Source organism: Papio anubis, chromosome 14, assembly GCF_008728515.1.
Source record: "Papio anubis isolate 15944 chromosome 14, Panubis1.0, whole genome shotgun sequence".
In the NCBI taxonomy this organism is placed as follows: domain Eukaryota; kingdom Metazoa; phylum Chordata; class Mammalia; order Primates; family Cercopithecidae; genus Papio; species Papio anubis.
The window spans coordinates 98,258,639-98,270,254 of NC_044989.1; the positions used below are offsets into that span (position 1 = coordinate 98,258,639).

The 11,616-nt window shown below is 43.3% G+C and overlaps 1 pseudogene across 1 annotated transcript; it reads right to left on the bottom strand.

The window, feature by feature from the left end:
* Positions 1 to 5,056: 5,056 nt before the first annotated feature.
* Positions 5,057 to 7,733, bottom strand: LOC110741106 (annotated as a pseudogene). The gene has a single exon (XR_002516806.2). The product of XR_002516806.2 is annotated as a glyceraldehyde-3-phosphate dehydrogenase pseudogene (transcript).
* Positions 7,734 to 11,616: the final 3,883 nt, after the last annotated feature.

Consider the following 11,616-nt stretch of genomic DNA (forward strand, 5'->3'; position numbering starts at 1 on the left):
CTGGTGTGAGGGTTTACATTATATAATCACATAGCTCAATGAGACTACATTTTACTATTGATAAAGTTGAGCCACTGAGGTCAAAGAAGAACATTCAAGAGTGATGGGAACTGACCATACTGTCAAGCTTAGGCTATCTGTAGAACCCCTGTATATGATGAGATCGTGGATGGACACTCTGCTTCTGGTTTTAGTAATACTCTGATGGGGCTTCTCCATGCACTGGGCTTCCCACCTCTACCAATCTGTCTCCTTGCTTCTGCATTTGTACGACTTGTTCTGACTCACACTGGCTCTGTGACCTTTATTTCCTCCTTTCAAAATTGAGTAAGTTTCCCTAATTCTCAGGATGATGAGTAGATTAAATGAGATGAAGCAATTAAAGTTGTTCAACACAGCACCCAGCCCCATGTCTGACATCTGAGCTCACAGCCAGCATGAGCTCCCGTCTCTTCATTGTGAGTGTTCTCCCTCTTGACTTTAGGAACTGAGGAAACTCAAGCTTCTGATTGTTTCAAATGGCAACAGATACATAACTTGTTCCACTTCTTTCCATTCTTTAAGACATTTATAGAAAAAAACAAAAGCTGATCGACAACTAATTAGTTTTTCGAGCATGATGACATTTAAGGAATTCAACTAATTTAAAGGCATCAATTCTTTTGTTCAACACTTCAGCTGAGAGACTTAAGTCGTTCTTTATTCAATGTTCAGCATGCTTCTGGGACAGAATTACAAAATGGCACCTCAACAAAAACATCAACATTTTGAATCATGAATTTTACAAACAGAAGCAACATTTCAACAGGATTTCCAGCCGGAAGGCAAATACCCAGAGACCAGGCTTCCGGAGAAGGAAAGTGGGGGATGAGCTGAGAAAATTTCAGCAGAACCTTTATTCATGAGCTTCGAGGCTGGCAGGAAACCGAGCACTAGGAATGAGGAGACCCGCCATGGGTCTCCCATTTAACAGGTGAGCCAGTTGAGGCTCCACCCTGTGGTGCATGGCTGGGAGCACCCAGGGAAGAACAGGCGGGTGGTCCAGGAGGCCCTCGGTCCAGAAGAGAATGTGAGAGGAGCCTGGGTTTCTCCTTGGGCCATCTTCTGGGGGTGCCTGAGGCGTCAGCAGGGCATGTGAGAGGGGATCTGTCTATTAATCTTTTGATCATGAGTCCACTCTACAGAGAAGAACTTCTTCCACTTCTCAGGTCTACCTCAGTGGCTGCACATGTAAACAGAAGGGCTATTTTTGTTAAACAGAGCTTCACTATTTCTGAAACAGCCATTTATTTGTGAAGACTATTTTATGTTAATTTAATTATAAGAAAATTGAAAAGTGTAATACATAGCTAAGCCCTTAAGGCCGGTTAATCTATTTGGATTGTAACAAATATAATTTTTATTAGCTCAGCCTATTTGGATGGTAACGAGTATAACCTTTTCATAGACATTACAGACTCTGAGTTATGGTCTATTTTTATGTAAAACCAGCCTTGAGTAGAATAAAAAGAGAGTTCTTTTATCTGTCATTGTGTTATGGAATCATTATATTAATGAGTAGAATCTGAGCCATTCCTATTATCTTAGAGTATAGCTCATGTCTTCTCTAGGTGTGATTGGAGAAAAAAAAAAAAAAAAAACCCAGGTAGTTATTAGAAAAATGATCAGCCTTATGGAGAGGTAGGATATTCTGAATCCTCCCTTGGGTAAAATATGTTGATTTTTTTGAGAGGGAAAGTTAATCCTTTCTTCCAGCCAATCACTCTACCTATCCAGAACCTAACTGACTTAGAACACAGTTGAGTACTTGGAAAGAAACAACAAAAAGAGACCTCGAGGGGTCAAAATGATGTTGCAAAGTCTGAGCTCCATAGAAGCGCTTTTCTCCTGTTGAAGAGTGCCTAATTTTACCTGGTTTCCCAGCCCTTGACAGATAAGAAATGTTACAACCAACGGGGTAAGAGTTTCCTTGTTAACATATTCAGCAGAGTCAAAAGCACAGACTTTGGAGTCAGACAGATCGTGTTCCAGTCTTAGCTCTGCTGCTGACATGGATGACCTACGTGCCTCAGTTTCCCTTTCCATAAAATGATGACGATTCAAGTGCCTCCCTTAGAGAGTTGTGTGAGAACTAGGAAGTGTTAATAAGTGTTAAACACTTTGAACAGCTCCTGGCACATAGAAAGCCCAATGTAGGCGTTAGTATTCCATCATTACCACACAAATGAAGATGGTGTTATGGGTGCTTTCCTTTTCCAAAATGACATTTTATTTCACAGGCTCTGGTGCCCAAATGGCATGACAACATGGCATATTCTTTAACTTTTTTGTGATATCGTTTTTTTTGGCACTATGCTAAAAATAATTTCAAAATGTACACATTTTTAAAAAAATTAATGCAAAGTTTAGGAAAACGTTAGTATATTAAGCTGTGGTACTTCATAGCTGTGTGTGAGACCTGAAGCTAAGTACTTTCAGTATTGGATGGGTGTATAGTATTTCATGCAAACCAGGAAAACTTTGACAGTGAATGTGGACCTACGGATAATTATTCCACAACTATGCTTAGGCTCAGTAGGATATGGTATGTTGAATTCTTACCACAATTCCAAAAGACAGGCAATGCTATGTCTATTTTGTATGCGAGGAAACAAAAGGCTTAGTGTCAAATGCTATGCCCAATGTCACACTGCTAGAATGCGTCCAAGTCAGAATTCAAATGCAAGTTAGCTCCACTTCATTGTGCTTGCCTTTAACTGCTGGACTTTACTGCCTGTCGTAGTAAACTCAGGCTTCTGAACAGAAGACTACAGGCTGGAGGCTTAAACAACAGAAATTTATTTCTCACAGTTCTGAAGGCTGGGAGGTTCATGATCAAGGTGCTGGCCAATTTAGTTCCTGGTGAGGCCACTCTTGCTGGCTTATAAACAGTTATCCTTGACCAGGTGTGGTGGCTTATACCTGTAATCCCAGCACTTTGGGAGGCTGAGGCAGGTGGATCACCTGAGGTCAGGAGTTCAAGACCAGCCTGGCCAACATGGTGAAACCCCTTGTCTACTTAAAATAAATAAATAAATAAATATATATAAATTTTATATATATATAATTTATATATATATAAAAAAATATATATATATAAATTAGTCTGGTGTGGTGGTGCACACCTGTAGTCCCAGCTACTCGGGAAGATGAGGCAGGAGAGTTGCTTGAACCTGGCAGGCAGAAGTTGCAGTGAGCTGAGATTGCGCCACTGTACTCCAGCCTGGGTGACAGAGTGAGATTGCGTCTCAAAATAAATAAATAAATAAATAAAAACCCAAAAACAAACAAACAAAAAAAACTAAAAAAAAAAACCCAGTTATCCTCTCGCTGTGTCCTCACCTAGTGGAAGGGACAAAGAAGCTCTCTGGGGTCTCACAAAGGCACTAATCTCATCCATGAGGGCACCACCCTCATGACCTAATCACTCCCCAAAGGACCTTCCCCCTGATACCATCCTCTTAGGGATTAGAGTTTCACATGTGAATTTTGGGGACACATAAACGTGTAGTCCAAAGCACTGCCCTTCACCTTCATGAATCTCTTTTGATTTACTCAGCGCTTTAATTGAGACTAAAATAACTGCTCATTTATTTAGTTCCTTCCCTGATGTGTAATAATTCAGAAAGTCTAAGTTAAAGTAGTTCGGTCACATAAAACATGATCTTTTTTTCTTGGTTCATGAAAATGTTGAGTAAGAATTTTACTAACCATAACTTCAAGAGGATTGTACGAGATTTTAGGAGACACTGTTTATGTCAGTGAAACTTGAGTTATTTGAATTAGACATTCAGGAGTCTTTTATATTGGTCAGTTTGTCGGGTCCTTCTTGTTTTAGAAACAAACAGAAGGGCATATATCTCCTCAGTGTACACTAAGGGCAAATGCTGGGTCATATTTCTGGTATTTCTGGGCTTCCATAGCTTTGCCCATCCACTTGGGAGGTAGGAATCAGGGCCACCTCTTCTGAACTAGATTCATTTACTCATGCATTCACACGCTCATTTATTCAACAAGTTTGTTTGTTTGTTTGTTTGTTTGTTTTGAGATAGAGTCTAGCTCTATTGCCCAGGCTGGAGTGCAGTGGTGTGATCTCAGCTCACTGCAACCTCTGCCTCCTGGGTTCAAGCAATTCTCCTGTCTCAGCTTCCTGAGTACCTGGGAATACAGGCACACGCCACCATGCCCAGCTAATTTTTGTATTTTTAGTAGAGACAGGATTTCACCATGTTGGTCAGGCTGGCCTTGAACTCCTGACCTCATGATCCACCCACCTCAGCCTCCCAAAGTGCTGGGATTACAGGTGTGAGCCACCAGGCCCGGCCCTCAACAAGTGTTTTATGATCTCTCACTTGGTGCCAAGCTCCATACTGGACTCTGACATCAGAGTGGCGAACAAAATCGGTCAAGGAAGACTTTTCTCATTCCATTAGTTGTTCAGGGACCAAATGTTATCTGAGACTCATAGGCAGAGAGCAGATCAGTCTAGTAATCGGGTGACCAACTATTCCAGTTTGTCCAGGACTGAGTGGGGTCCCCAGGAGAACTTTCACAGCTGAAACTGAGAGAGTCCAGAACAAGGAAGGGCTAGTTATAACTAGTTAATTAGGCTTACTGGGAGTTCTGATTCTCTGAAAGGGAACTAGTAACAAAGATTCTTTGCTTGCCCAAGCGTTAGGCAGACTGTAAATACCCATCTGTGCTCTTCCATGTGAAATCCAGTTTTAGCAAGAACCTTACTAAGTCATTTTAACAAGAATGCCCAACCTTTGACACCTGATTAAAATTTTTCACAGTTTTGCTGTCTGATAACCTTCGACCTTTGACACCTGATTAAAATTTTTCACAGTTTTGCTGTCTGATCACCTTGGCCTGCCTTCAGCAGGAATCCTGTCAGGTCTGTTCAGCCGGTATTCTCCCCAGACTTGGTGCAATTTTCTGTTAGTATTTTTCCATCCTCTGACCCCTGCTCCTTGGCGATAAGTCCCTTCTCCCTGCTGTATTCAGAATGGAGCCCAGTTCTACAGTGGAATCTCTTTTCTGCTGTTGCGGTGATCCTGGACAACATTCGCCTTCACCACTTTAACTTTGTTCTGGCTTTGGCTTTTGCAGGGAAGGGGAGCTAATGGATAAAAGCTAACAATGAAATTACGCCACACTATGAGGTGGGTGCAAAAGTAATTGCGGTTTTTGCAATCAAAAGTAATGGCAAAAGCCACAATTACTTTTGCACCAACCTCATAGATTGGCTCGATTTCATGGTTAGCCCACATCCATTAGCTCCCCCTCTGAGCACCTGGGCTAACTCAACTTGCTTGAAGAGAACAACTTCCAGGCTGTTGGATTGTCCAGTTCTGGGCCTGACAGGCAGTCATGAGAGGGGACTGGCTTCATACTTGACTCCTGGCAGGTCTGCACAGTCACAGTTGTTCTGGGTTCCATGGCCCACACCCATTGCTGTTGCATGGCAGATGAGCTCTCTGGTGGAGGGATATTTACCAAGCTCAGTCTGACCCTTGTGAGATATAAGTGGTTGCAGAGGCTGTAGTGTTGGCTGGGACAGGCGTAGGATCCAGAGACCGCTCATCTTGTAATTCTGCTCCACTCCTTTGCAGTCTTAATAGTGGGCAAGTTCTATAGCTTTCTTTTTTTTTTTTTTTCTGAGCACAGGGTACTTTATTGATGGTACACAACAAGGTGGGACTCCCTAAGCCCTTTCCCTCTTCAGGGGGTCTACATGGAAACTGTGAGGGGAGATTCAGTGTGGTGGGGGAGTGAGTGTGGCAGGGAATCCCCAGCCGTGAGGGCCTCTCTTCCTCTTGTGCTCTCGCTGGGGCTGGTGGTCCAGGGGTCTTACTCCTTGGAGGCCATGTGGGCCATGAGGTCCACCACCCTGCTGCTGTAGCCAAACTAGTTGTCATACCAGGAAATGAGCTTGATAAAGTGGTCGTTGAGGGCAATACCAGCCCCAGCATCGAAGGTGGAAGAGTGGGTGTTGCTGTTGAAGTCGGAGGAGACCACCTGGTGCTCAGTGTAGCCCAGGATGCCCTTGAGGGGGCCCTCCGACGCCTGCTTCACCACCTTCTTGATGTCATTGTATTTGGCAGGTTTTTCCAGACGGCAGGTCAGGTCCACCACTGACATGTTGGCAGTGGGAACACGGAAGGCCATGCCAGTGAGCTTCCCGTTCAGCTCAGGGATGACCTTGCCCACAGCCTTGGCAGCGCCAGTAGAGGCAGGGATGATGTCCTGGAGAGCCCCGTGGCCATCACGCCACAGTTTCCCGGAGGAAAACTGGCAGTGATGGCGTGGACTGTGGTCATGAGTCCTTCTATGATACCAAAGTCGTCATGGATGACCTTGGCCAGGGGCACTAAGCAGTTGGTGGTGCAGGAGGCATTGCTGACGATCTTGAGGCTGTTGTCATACTTCTCATGATTCACACCCATGATGAACATGGGGGCTTCAGCAGAGGAGGCAGAGATGATGGCCCTTTTGGCTTCCCCCTGCAAATGAACCCCAGCCTTCTCCGTAGTGGTGATGACGCCAGTGGACTCCACGACGTACTCAGTGTCAGCATCACCACACTTGATTTTGGAGGGATCTCGCTCCTGGAAGATGGTGATGGGATTTCCATTGATGTCAAGCTTCCCGTTCTCAGCCTTGACGGTGCCATGGAATTTGCCATGGGTGGAATCATACTGGAACGTGTAAACCATGTAGTTGAAGTCAATGAAGGGGTCATTGATGGCAACAATATCCACTTTACCAGAGTTAAAAGCAGCCCTGGTGACCAGGCGCCCAATACGACCAAATCCATTGACTCCGACCTTCACCTTCCCCATGGTGTCTCAGGGATGCGCTGGCGATGCACGAGAAAATGTGGCTGACTGTTGAACAGGAGGAGCAGAGAACCTATAGCTTTCTTAAGTCTGAAAGATGAGAATAGCAACAGCATGGTAGTCACACCTATTGATAGGGTAGAGTGCAGTGTCTGACAGCCAGCAAGGGAATCATGCTAGCATATGAAAACATCCCTGGCATTTGGAAGGTGGTTGTGGTATGGTAGAAAAAAACCAACTATGCTGTAGGTGGAGAAAACACAGAATTCTGTCTTTTATGAGGCATCATCCTGAGCAAAAGCGGAGCCTTGGGTATGGCCAAAAACCCTTTGCCCCTCTTCCCACCAAGAGTCAGAGGCTAAGTTGCCTCCACATTGCCTCAGGGCTTGACCATGGGGCTTGCTTGGATTTCTAGGACACTGTGAAGTGGGCACAAGTGGCAGCTTGGTAAATGCATGCCTGGAGGTCGCCTTGTGGCAGCAAAACCCAGGATAAATAACCAGGAGAGAGGCTGAGCGGTCAGTGGGCGGGGTCCCCAGCCCACTGAAATTGACTGAAGAGGTCCATATGAGCTCAGGTGAGGCCAACTGAACTATCCAGAAACCCATGCAATTGTCAGAAATTCCACATTGTTCTTAGTCTCTCAGTTTTGATGCGGTTTGTTTCATTTTTATTCCGGCCGAGACATTTTAATTTTTGTTTTTATTTTATTTAGTTACTTTTAGAGGTGGGATCTCACTGTGTTGCCCAGGCAGGTCTCAAACTCCCGGCCTCAAGTGATCTCTTGCCTCAGCCTCCCAAAATGCTGGACTGACCGATTTGACCCACCACATTGGTTCGTGCCAGGCATTTTAATCCTCACAAAAGCCCTGGGAAGGTAGGTGTTCTCAGCCCTGCGCTACAGATCAGGATTGTTCTCGGAAGCAGCAGCACCTGCTCTCAGGGGTTGCACCTGGTCAGTGGCTCCCCCTGCCAGGGCTTTCTGCGTCCAAATTAAGGTTTCATATCGACTCCCACTCTTCAGAACTTAAGATGTTTTTACTTAAAGATCTCCTGTAGGTCAAACCTGTTTTTATCCTGGTAAGTGTAATCTTTTTTTTCCCTTTTCTGAAAATACCAAAGCAATTTAAAGATAATTTTCTCAGTAGTCTTCCTAGGTAAGATAAGGAGAAGTGAGTATTACTCCACAAAAGTCAATAGGATGTTTTTTAAAAAATCAGTGCTAAATGGACATGGGGTGTCTTCACAAGGATTCCCAAAGGAGCGCTGGCATGGGGTGTGGACAGAGCCTGCCCATCAAGGTGGCCATCCCGGAGTGCCCACTTTATCACAGCCTGGGGGCCGCAGACTTCTCTGTTAAGGGCCAGATGGTAAATATTTTAGGTTTTGCTAGTCATGTGGTCTCTGTCACAGCTACTCAACTCATGCTGTTTTGTTTGTTTTCTACTGGGTGCCTTCTCAATCACTTTCTTTTTTCAACAAAGTACCACTTAGGAAAATTTTATAGCCTGAAAGCACTCCAATCAGTTCTGGCTCTGTATGCTGATAGAGGTAAGGTGTTGAAAACCAAGACTTTCTGTTACCCCATAGGTAGGCTTAAGAACTTTCCAATCATATTTTATAAAACCTAAAGTAAATGTACTTCTATGGGATGGATAAAATAAATGATGGTCCTAACATTTTGTGGCTTGGGGTCATGGATTAAAAAGGCTGCATCTCAAGCAAATCACAGGCACACCCTGTTTTAGCGCGCTTCACTTTACTGTGCTGTGCAGATGCTGTGTTTTTGACAAATCTGAGGTTTGTGGCAACCTTGTGTCAATCAAGTCTATTGGCACCAATTTTCCGATTCTTTTAGCAATGACGTATTTTTTAATTAAAGTATGTACATTTTTGTTGTTGTTTATTTTATTTTCACTTTTCTTTTAGCATTACTTTTTATTAAAAAATCATGTAGATACATAGTAGGTGTATGTATATTTAGGGAGTCCATGAGATACTTTGATACAGGCATGCAAGGAGTTATAATCCCATCAGGATAAATGGGGTATCCATCCCCTCAAGCATTTATCCTTTGTGTTATAAACAATCCAATTATACTTTTAGTTATTTTAAAATGTACAATTAAATTATTTTTGACTGTAGTCACCCTGTTATGCTATCGAATACTAAGTCTTATTCATTGTTTCTATTTCCTTGTACCCACTAACTATCCCTACCTCCCAGCTACTAACCTTCCCAGCCTGTGGTAACTGTCCTTCTACTCTCTATGTCCATGAATTTAATTGTTTTACTCTTTTTTTTTCTTTTCTTTTTCCTTTTTTGTTTTTCTTTGTTTTTGAGACAGAGTCTTGCTCTGTCACCCAGGCTGGAGTGCAGTAGGCACGATCTCAGCTCACTGCAACCTCTGCCTCCTGCGTTCAAGTGACTCCCTTGTCTCAGCCTCTTGAGTAACTGGTATTACAGGCGCCCACCACCACGCCCGACTAATTTTTGTATTTTTAGTAGAGATAGCTCTTCACTGGGTCTCCAGCCTGCCAACCTACCCTGCAGACTTTAGATTTATCAAGCTTCTGAGACAGCCAAGTATAAAGGGGTCCCTGGAGAACCTCTGACCAGCCTGGGAACTGGGAGGAACACGCACTGGGGTGCAGCCTGGGGCAGTTCACACCTTTGCAGGGAGGAGGAGCCTGACCCCTCCTCTTCCCCCGGTAGTACCTGGGATTCAATCTGTGAGGTGGAAAGTGCACTAGCAGTACTCTGGCTTTGTAGAGAGTCCTTGTTTCCCTTTTTTTCCTTTTTTCCCAATAAATTCCATTTTTCTCATCCTTCAAAGTGTCTGCGAGCCTAGTATTTTTCATGGTTGTGTGAAAGGGCTCCATTTTCAGCTGAGCTAAGGAGAAAGTCCTACACTTCCATAATCATGCAAGCGAATTCTTTAAAATAAATCTCTTTATATATACATGTCCTATTTGTACTGTTTCTCTGGAGAAGCCTGACTATCACAAATACCTTCTAGAAAACATTTTAAGAGCATATTGGACTAAAGAGAATTAGGAGGAAATAATGGAGAGAGTGAAGAGAAAAATAAAACTTTGGAGGAGGACATGATTTCTCTGTGTCAAACAGTCTTGTTGAGATTCTTAATTCCTGTTAGAAATAATTAAATTATATTTGGCTATGGCCTACTGGATCTATGTACTCTCTGTTGAGGTTGCCCACGGTCTTATTACGATAATCAGGCTGATGTGATGAAAACACAGTTGTCCTTCTCTCTGAACCTTACCTCCTGGCAGGAATTACTTGCATGTGTGTGTGTGTGTGTGTGTGTGTGTGTGTGTGTGTGTGAGAGAGAGAGAGAGAGAGAGAGAGAGAGGTAGGCAGACAGAAAGAGATTATTTTAATATACACAGAAGGGAAGTAGAGAGGGTGAGGGGGGGGAAATGAAGGAAAGTTTTAAGTTTCATCTTTCCAACTTGAAAACCGTCGTGGGAAGTATCAGTGTCCTTCAAAGGAAAAAGAACACAAACTTGAAAGGGGACAGGATATGAAAAAGAAAGGGTGTGATGGGCTGTTGAGTGGAGGCGGAAGTTCACCATATGCAGAGCCCTGAGAGAGGGGTGGATAAACAAAGTGAGGGGAGGCTTCCCTTCCTGGAGGCTAGAGAGGACTCAGACGGGGTGTCTGGGGAAGGTGAGTACAGACAGCACTCCATTCTTGAGGGCACCAGGGACATAGCCAACTCTCCACAGATGCCCCATATATGGAGGGGTCACATGTGGAAAGAAAGATAAACTATAAAAGCACTTTTTATTGGATTCACAAAGATCACAAGTTTTGGGAGCGCCTTGGGGGAGAAATGAGTAAAAAGACATTAAGGATTTAGATTTATAGAAAAAGGCACGTGAGGTGTTGAAAATCAACTGAAAGTCCAATATTAACACTGCCAGGCAGCTGCTATAGTGGAGCATTTGGAAATAAGACTAACTCTTTAAACAGACTTTGCATAAGGATGTGTTAAGCGAATTTTGGATAGAAGTGAAAGAGGAAATAATACTTAAACTCAAGGTGGAGGACAGTGAGCGAGGGACATGCAGAATTAGAATCCTTTTAAGTTACTTGGCTTATGTGGATGTTGAGAAGTAGTCTTCATGCCCATATTAACAGTTAAAAAATAGGCAATGGAGGCAATGGATAAATGCAGAAGTACTGTTAATCAAGGAGAGAATACTGGGCATGGTGTGTGTTTCAAACAATGCTGACACCTTTCAATGAAATTATACACTAACCTCTAAAAATTATTTAAGTGTAATAAAAATGAATGGTCGACCATCTTTCCAAATTCTCCAAACCAGTCTAACTCTATAAATTCAATGCACCCTCATTGATTGTAACATCCTGATATTACTGTATACAAGAAAGCTAGAACAGAACTACTGGGGAGCAGGCATGAATATCAAGAGGCTAAAACCTGTCACAAGGGTGAGTTAACACTGAAAGGGAAAAAAAAATCCAGCTTTTTCCGTGCTTACTGATATTTAAAATTTTTAAATCCCAAAGTAGCACTGACATTTTATTTTTAAAGCGGCAAAGGTGATTTCAGCCTAACACTGCTGGGGGCAATCTGGCTCATCACTGTGCAAGTTTCAGGAAAGAAAGAAAGAGAAAAAAGACGAGAATGAAAGGGTGGAGGAAATTTCTGCATTAGGTGCATCCTTTTATACTAAAGCCTCTG